Raw genomic sequence first — 9,288 nt, 5'->3', positions numbered from 1 at the left:
AAGGGCATGACAGGGGGGGAAGGGGGAGGACGGGGGGGGGGGAGGGGGGGAGGTGTGATAAACAGATAAAATAAGCACTTCATGGCTGGGGACGGGTTTCGAACATGCGGCAGCACTTACAGAACAGCTTCAGTGGCACCTGCATTAGTCCACTACGCCATCGCCGCACCTGCACATCCCGCGTGTTTAACTGCCAGTCTCACGCGCCAATCTGCACTGCACGTGCCTCTGTGGGTTGGATGTCGCCGTCTTCATCAACTTCTATCCGTGCGCATTGTACCCAGGACACACCGCTATCAGCTATCGCATCGCCCGCTTAAGTTAATTGCATTAAACGGATTCATAATTTTTTTGTCACCTTGACTCCGTTTCGCAGTGTTTATTGCGATTATATTAGCTATCTCTGCAGTATTTACTTGTCCATAACGCCGTTTAGACTTGATAATCCGCATACGGAAATAGACATTAAAAGTCTAGGCAGGGGGGGTTGAAGAAAAAGTACTGTGATTTGCCATGCCTACTGAAGACAGGTATCGGTATCTAACATTCTCAGCTACTCCGGTTTCCCCACCTTTGAATCTCGTCTAAAAATGCATCGTTTGACAATGTTCTTCGCCATCATCAATTGCCATACAAAATAAAAAAAAGAATTTCAGTCTTGTATGCAGTACAGAAGAATACCAAAGCCCATGGGTACAAACATGACAAAGCAATTGCAATTCCTCAGTGCAGAACCAATGGAACATGTCGTTCTTTCCGAGTACGATAGCCTGTTAGAACTGGTTACTCACAATGTAGCCACCCCAACATCACCCGAAGCATTTTTATCTGCAGTCGGATCGAGCCAGTAAGATTTATCTACTTGGTTTCATTCTCACATAGCATGTTTTTGATACTTCCTACCCTGCGTACAAATGCGGCGTTTTTTTTTGTTTGTGGGCTGGGTTCTTCCAAAAATATTTGACTGTATGCCCATTTCTTTTCTGTTCTAGTTGTTTGTTATCTGCCATAGACCGTTCATTTTTGCACACCCTATACCTGCTCCTACCTTGGCTACTAAAACGCGGTGGCTGAGTACTGAATAAAAAAAATACAGTAAAACACGCAGTGCAGCTTTGTTCCTCCCGGTGGCCACATGATGGCGCCACAAAAAAAAACATTGAGAGAGCGGGGGCGTGGTTTTCGAACAGTACGGGGCGCAACAGAGAACCAGAGAACTTTTAAAGACTTCCGACAGCGTTTAGCTGCTACACTGGCTGCTTAGTGACGCAGTTGTAGCAAGTTGTATAGCGTCCACTTTGTACTGAAGGACCACTCAGGACTATAGCGGCGACTGCGGGTGAGTCTTCTACCCATTGTGTGCCACTTGTTTTTAGTGCGCAGGTCGCGTTATAGCCGTGTTTTCAGCGGCAGTGTCTATTCCAGGTAATATAAAAGAAATGGTTTCATCGAATTTAATTTCGCTGCTATATATTTGTTCGTATGCCCTTTGTTTTCGCTGTGCTTTATGAAAGAGTACCGGCTGTTCCGAGCCAGTTTACGCCTGCAAAACGAGGTATGGCTTAACACGCACCCCGCAGTGTTGCTTATTGTTCCTTGCCCTTGGTGTGGCGCAGAACTCAAAAAGTGAACTTTCTCACTCTCGCAACTTGCCCAGACGCTCCACAAGAAGCGAACTCAAGCTATTCTACATCGATCTGCAGCGTCCACTTTACCTTGATCGACCAAGTAGGACTGGGAAACCCGACAACGCAACTGAAGGGAGAACCTACGTGAGTACATTTTTTGTCTCGCACATCGCTCGGTTGGTCTTTTTTGTGCGGGTGCCGCTGAAAGTCGCTCGTTTTCCTACCTGCCCCATGCTAGCATCCTACGTAGCATCCAGAAAAAGGCAGTATTCACCAAATATCATATTTTCAGCAAAGAACATTCTCGCGAAGTCCGGTACGGGAATAGAAGTCGAAAGTTCCTGAAATATGCATTCTCTCACCTAAAGAATTTGTGCCTCAGTTTCCTCTGAGCGAACTATTTCAAGCGAGCTAAAGTCGGCGTGTATTTTTAGCTGCGGCTGGCCGAATTGTAGAGCGGGAAGTGAACAGAAGAAAGAAGCTTCGCCATTATTAGTGCATTGATTATATTACCGCGAAGTTTTTTTTAATATTTCTTCGTTAATAACCTTGGTACAGAGTTTTATAACTTCGTGATGCGAAGCGCGACTATATTTGTCTCGATTTGGTTTATGTGTTTAACGTCGCGAGACCACTACGGCGCCCCAGTAGGGCTTCTGATATTTACACCTCCTGGGGTACCTTAACGTCCACTGACATCGCACAATACTGTCCTCCAGAGTTTCACCTCCACCGAAATTCGACCGCCGCTGCAGGGAGCGAGCCCGCATATTCCGGGTCAGCACCCGAGCGGCATAACCAGTGAACCACAGCGGCTGCTTTTATCCCGAATTATCGCAGTACCGCGCTGCCGCTTCAACGACGGCCGCCGCGGTGGCTCAGTGGCTATGGTGCTCGGCTGCTGACCCGAAAGACGCGGTTTCGATCCCGGCCGCGGCGGCTGGAATTTCTTTGGAGGAGAAATTCTAGAGGCCCGTCTGCTGTGCGATGTCAGTGCACGTTAAAGAACCCCAGGTGGTCGAAATTTCCGGAGCCCTTCACTACGGCGTCTCTCATAGCCTCAGTCGCTTTGGGACGTTAAACCCCATAAACCAAACCAAACCAAGCTTCAACGACGTGCGAGATAACAGCCACAGCATTTGGACCTTACCTCGAAAGTTGATATGGCAGCTTTAAATTTACCGCGGCTGAGAGCAGCGGTCGATTGCGTTCTTTGATTACCGTAAAATGTGCTAGTTACTATCGCTTCCGCCAGGTTGTCAAGTGCAGTCATGAAGTTGATGAGCGTCAAAAGGGGAGCGTGTGGCTGATAGCCCCGAGCCCTACGTGCTGCAATACGCGACGGCTGCGTTTAGCAACGTGGCGGAAAGGGTTATGCCGCCGTGCATGCTCCCGGCAAGCCTAAGCACATACCTCCCTTTCCGGTTTGTTTACGAAAGCGGCCGCCGCGTATCGCCACGACTAGGATTCGAGGCTGTCGGGCACGCGCTGCTTGGTTCACGGTTATACATTTCATGACTGTAATGTTGCGATAACATTTGTCCAGAGTGGACCTGCGTGGCTATCCAAATAGTCACTTTAGCTCCGAACTGCGCGTGCGACGTCTTGCGGCAGTCATTGGGTTCATATCGCTTGGTCAAATGCGTAACGAGAGCGGATGCTACAGCATTCTTGGCGGACCGAGATACAGGCTTGCGTGATTTTCGGGTCGCGATTGCAGAATTTCCAAGATTCTTCTCTGAGGGAAACGCGTAACGACACCGCATTCCACTGCGAGGACTGCGCGCACAAAATTGAGCCCGAAATTGACACGATGAAAGTCTCAAATGACGCGAACGAGAAAATCTGCGACGACATGCCCGAGCCATATTTCGTTACGCGACCGAGCACTGACCCTGCTCTGAGGCCAACGTGCATTTTGAAGGCAACCACCGACACTGAAGTGGAATTTCATGGCCGCAAAGTCAGACCTGGTAGTCAAGAGAGGCGACACTGCGCATTTTCTCTGCAGTCATCATGATTAAAATCGTGTTTATTCACGACGGACCCCGAATCCACACTTCAGGAAGGGTACTCATACGCATTAAAGAGCAACTGCACCACATTTCGATAATTGCCCGATATTCAAACATTCAAGTCAATACAGGCTGTAGGTAAAGCGTGCCAAGTGTTTTTCGGCTTGCGTTAAAATAGTCACGTGATCGGTGATGGAATTTTAGGCTTCTCAATGCGCCAGAGAAGAGCGGGCAAGATGGGTGCGACGTCACGGTAGTGAAAAATTCAGATTATCGCTGCCGTCAAAGAAATCCTCTAGCGCTTCGTTTGATGCTGCCAAATAACCCTCAGTGGGTTTGCCTTCAGTGGCGTTGGCTTTTTCCTTTAAAGGAAGCGCTTACGTGTTCCAAATGTATTATCAGCAACGAATGAAACGCGAAGAGGAAAACTGAGGTGGCAACACAAAAACACCAACGTGTCAGTTCCTGCATTGGAAATACAAGCGCTGTTGAGTAACACTTCTAAAGAAGGGTCTTCATACCCTCGAAATCGAAATAGCAGGAGCTAGTATACAGGTTACCCTGGCTAACAGCTGCGCATTTTCCAGTGCGTGGTTTAATTGTCTTGTTTGCGTTTCGTTTCTTGCTGATAGCACCGGTACCTTCTATGACGTCATCGTGCGCCCTCCCACTTGGCGCTGTACGCTGTGGAGAAGCTTGAATGCAATCGAGATTTTCATCGGCGATTACGTCCGCCCAAAAATGCTAGCCTAAGAGGAATTTTTGCATGGTTTAACTGGGAGTTCCACACATTCGACCCCTTGAAAACCGTCGATATCTAAAACTTATGTAGTTGCCCTTTAAGGACCATGTTTTCCTCGAGTGGTGGTGAATGGACGTAGTTTCTTGCCCGGCGACCTAGGGCATAGGCTTCGTGATTGGACGTAACAAAATCAATGACTTTAGGTCCGAGTACGGACTTTCCTTTTAGACGACGCCATATTCTTCGCGAGGAGTTTCGATGAACGCCCAAGGTGGCCGAAGCAAGTGATAGATGCAGTCATAGCCAGAAAGGTTCCGCATCGCCTGCCTGAACTTGTCCCCCGTTGTCAGCAAGGAAAAAGTGGGATCCGGCCAAGGAACGGCAGCCGATATTTCATATCTCCGGAATCGAACCGACCAGGAAGGCATTTAGAGATAATTTTGGGCTGCACCGCTATCTGTGCACATCGTTTCGTAAACTGCCATTGTGGCATTGCCCTCGTTTTTGACGTACGTGAGAAAAGTAGACCTATCGCTTGTGACGCCAGCTTCAGACCCACACCTTTCTCACCCGCTCATGTCTTTCCCTACTCCACCCCGGAGCGTACTGCGGAGCGTACAGCCCATGAGCCGACTACGCTCATATGCTATTCTCCTGCCCAGCACACTCGCTCCCTGCATCTTGGCTCCTAAACAGTCTGCGGCAGTGGGAGGCTGCTTGTCCAACACCAAGCCGAATCTCCATTTTCGGCTGGTGACCTGGGAAGAGGACGTCGCGACTAGGCACAGCCTGGACTCGACAACCGGCAGCCTGAAGACCACCCGAAATGCGGCTGCACAATTTTTTTAGGCCGTCAAATAAGTTTTTCACTACCACCACCCGTTTCAATGGCAAACGCCGCAAATCGAAGGGTTCAAAAAACTTCCGTTTGCAAGCACCACCAGTTCCCGCCCGCTTTAATGAAGAAGCAGAAGCCTTCATTCGTACTGACACAGGTAGCTTGAACCTCGGAACCTTGCTCATTCGATGAAAGCGCGGACTAGAGCGAGTAATTTCGTGTGTGAGCAGCTTCGTATGAGAGGCAGAGGGTGACTATTCAACAACTGAAAAATAGTATCTGACGATGATCTTCTGTACGTACAAATTCTACTCTTACCTGTACGGAAGGCCGTTAAAGGACGTCGGCGGCCATCAGACGTTACGTTGGTTTCTAGTTTGAAAGATCCTGCGCCGCGTTGGATCAGTGGTTAAGGCCCTCGGCTGATGACCAGAAAGACGCGGGTTCGCTCCCGGCCGCGGTGTTCGAATTTCGATGGAGGCGAAATTCTAGAGGTCAGTGTACAATGCGATGTCAGTGGACGTTAAAGATCCCCAGGTGGTCAAAATATCCGGAGCCATTCATTACGGCGTCCCTCATAGCCTGTGTCGCGTTGGGGCGTTAAACCGACATAAACCATAAACCCAACCTTCACGATGGTTTAGCCTGAATAAAACCTAAAATTTCTCAAGGAACAGGCTAACAAGACTTTGCTAGGGTAAACCATGGTTAAGCTACTGCTTCTGAGTCGGTTTAACGAAACCTAAACCACCGTTAATTTTTTCCTTCTTCCGTCTTGTACTAGGTTAAAGAAGGCATGACGTAACGGCCTATTATGTAAACGCCGTGTTTAAGCTCTTCAGCAAGCCCAAGGTCGATCACCTGGCCAAATTTTAGTTTGCCTTGACGTGATGTTGACGTCCCCGGCTTGTTCTTGTCTTGGGTGCGACATGTTACATAACGCGAATAAAACATAGGACAGAGACAGCGAACCAGACGGGACAGTTTCCCAACACGAACTAGCCTAACTTTCTTGTTTAATTGCTGACGTTAATTTGACATTGAATTTATATTGATCTTGGCCCTTGACCTTGTCCTGTTCAATTTCTTGACTATTGGTCTGACCATTGACCGTCTAGTGGTTCTCCAAACTTAAAAGAAGGTTTGACCTTAGCTGAGCATTGAAGGTCATCGGCAACGCACAGCTATCTCATCCCGAGACTACTTGTAGTAAAGCGACCGCTTCAAAAGATGTGAACGTCAAACTCCACCACACACTGTGGTTTCTCCCAGCGCAATGTCATGGATGACGCTGCCTACATCGGGTGTAATATCAGCTGCCTTAACACGCTGTGCAAAACAGCATACATCAAGGTACGGTGGATGATGTACTACGGTCGCTATTTTTATACCTTTCATGAGTACACTCCTGAACTAGACGCCTGCAGAGTCTAGTTCTTAACTTTAGTTCTTACCTTTGTACCTGATCTGCACTTAGATTGAGAACTAATTGACGCTGTGGAAAGCATTCGTGTGTTAGGTGTCCACTTTACGAGTCATTTGAGCTGGGATCACCATGTGACCGCAGTAATAACAAAGGTTTCTCGTATCACACGGTTTATAAATCTGCTTAGGCGTCTATATATGACTAAAGTGGAACTTCTGTTGTATCAATCTTTTTTTTATCCTACCTGAATTACTCCTAGCTTGTGTGGGCAACCAGCAGTGCCTTAGTAAGAACAAGATTTACCTGCTTGAGAAGTTTTGCGTGCGATATGTAACCAGAGTTTCTTCGCCCGCACAACCAAACTTTTTAATCAGTACAGTCAAATATCTGTCCTGTAATTCTTAAGACTGCTTGAATCTTGCAGGACTGACCTAGTTAGAAAAAATACCACAAGCGCACTTTAGTTTTCTCGGGTGCAGTAATGTGAAAGTATTTTTCTTATCTCTTAATGCAGCTGATTTGGTTCTATATGTCTCGTTGCTAGAGCGTGTAGTAAGCACACCATGGCACTAATTCGTTATTAAGTACTTAAGTAAATCATCAGTTCGATTTTATTACCAATGAATATGTGAAATAGGTCACTAATTGAAATAATGAGGTCATATATTTATTTGCGCAATTAATTCAATTCCTTTATTTGAGTGATTAACTGAGTGCAATTTAAATTATTGGTTATATAATTATGTGACTTCTGATTGAATGAATCAACTAATACACTTTAATTTGTGACAGTAATTGACTAATTGAACTGATTAATTGGTCAATTATTACCATTTAATTAATCACTGTTGACACAAAAATTCAGGGGGCACTTTGACTGTCTAAAGTTGGTAGAGGCGGAAGCGTTTTCCGCACCACCTTCGCTGTTTCTGTGGCACTGGTGGCGTCACATATATTTGAGTACTAATTACTAAGTCGTGGCAAATCACTAATTAATTGTTAATTACTGACAAATGCCCGAATGCTAATTAACTGCTAATTAATGACTCTTAAGCTTCGTCTTTAGGAGTGGAACGCGACAGCGCGTTGTAGCGCTGCCAGGGAGTCCACGGAACGCCACCACCCGTTCGGTGCGATGCCTCGCTCGTCCGTAAATTGGTTTTTGAGGAAAGGAAATGTATCTGTCTCTCATTTGTCGGTGGACACCTAAACCTCGCCGGAAGGGAATGGAGGAGGATGAGAGTGAGTGAAGACACCGTATTCACTAGACGCGCCTTCGTTCATTCCAAACCATCGAGCTGGCATGGCGGAGTGGATAGCGTGCTCGTCTCTCACGCCGATGACCGGGGTTCGATTCCTGAGCTCGACCAATTTCTTAATCGCTTTTATTTATTTATATGGCCTGACTAGTAAATATAATTAGGCTAATTGGGTAATTAAGCAATTAACTAAGCTCAGTCCCACTTACTTGGAGCATCACTAAACGATCCCTTCTATTGGTTGTATGGTTACTAGCCAAAGTGCAATTGGCCCCGTTTGAAATTCGCGCACTGTGACGTCACGACCGTTTCCACCAATTGAAAAGCGTGACATTTTCTGTCGACAACTGCTGCTTACAACGATGAGACATTAAAGGCTTCCGCCTTAAAAATGCTTTTGCATTAATAGCAACCACCTCCGCCATTTAGACCTTCATACTTATAATCGTCAGTTTCACAGCAGACACCCTGAGCTCTGGTATGGTAAAACAACTACTACATATGGTCCTTTGGAATCCTTGGACCCAGATCTGAAGCTCCGGCTTCCATCCGACCTACCACGACGTGACCAAACTTTACTGTGTCGCCTGTGGCTTGGTGTAGCTTTCACCAACCATTACTCTTTCTTGATCGGTATGGCTGATAGCCCTGCATGTGCCATCTGCGGGTATGGCGAGACTATATCACACATTCTTTGTGACTGCCCTGCCTACAACGTCGAAAGGCAGTCTCTCAGCCGTGCGCTGGAGCGTCTAGATCCACGCCTGCTGACTGAAACGAAGATTCTCGGCCACAGGCCGCAGCGATCGTCGGCGGTGAAGGCCTCAAAGGCACTGCTCCGCTTCTTGCGGACTTCTGGCCTGCATGACAGGCTGTGACTTCACGAATGCTGACTTTGATGCGACTTCAATTTTCGGTTACTGTCCTTTCTCTTTCATTTTTTTTATCCCCTTACCCCCTTCCCCCCCCCCCCCCCCCTGCAGGGTAGCAAACCGATAATTCTTTCGTTTAACCTCCCTGCCTTTCCTCTTATTCCTCCAACTCCTGCGACATATGGTACATAAGGTATTAAAAACACATTACCACATACTTCGAACACACTAAACGCTGTTGGTGTGAGCATTGCTGATACATCGGGCAAATCACTCTTAAACTGATCGTAGTCCTGTAACTACATTGAAACTGCTTTTTCTTCTCCTTGGTTTTCGGTGCTCTTGCAACTTCTATACTCTGCCGTGCCCAAGTGACACTGGGAAAACAATTAAATTCACTTTCTTGAGATGTTGACTCGGTGCGTTTGCTGAAAATCTTCACCTCATGTATGTTAATTTAGCATCAATCTTTGCGAGACTTATCGCCAAGCATGCCAACAATCTGGCA

The sequence above is a fragment of the Amblyomma mixtum genome, chromosome 3 (assembly GCF_055824585.1).
Source record: "Amblyomma mixtum isolate Tamu chromosome 3, ASM5582458v1, whole genome shotgun sequence".
In the NCBI taxonomy this organism is placed as follows: domain Eukaryota; kingdom Metazoa; phylum Arthropoda; class Arachnida; order Ixodida; family Ixodidae; genus Amblyomma; species Amblyomma mixtum.
This window is presented reverse-complemented; position numbering follows the sequence as displayed.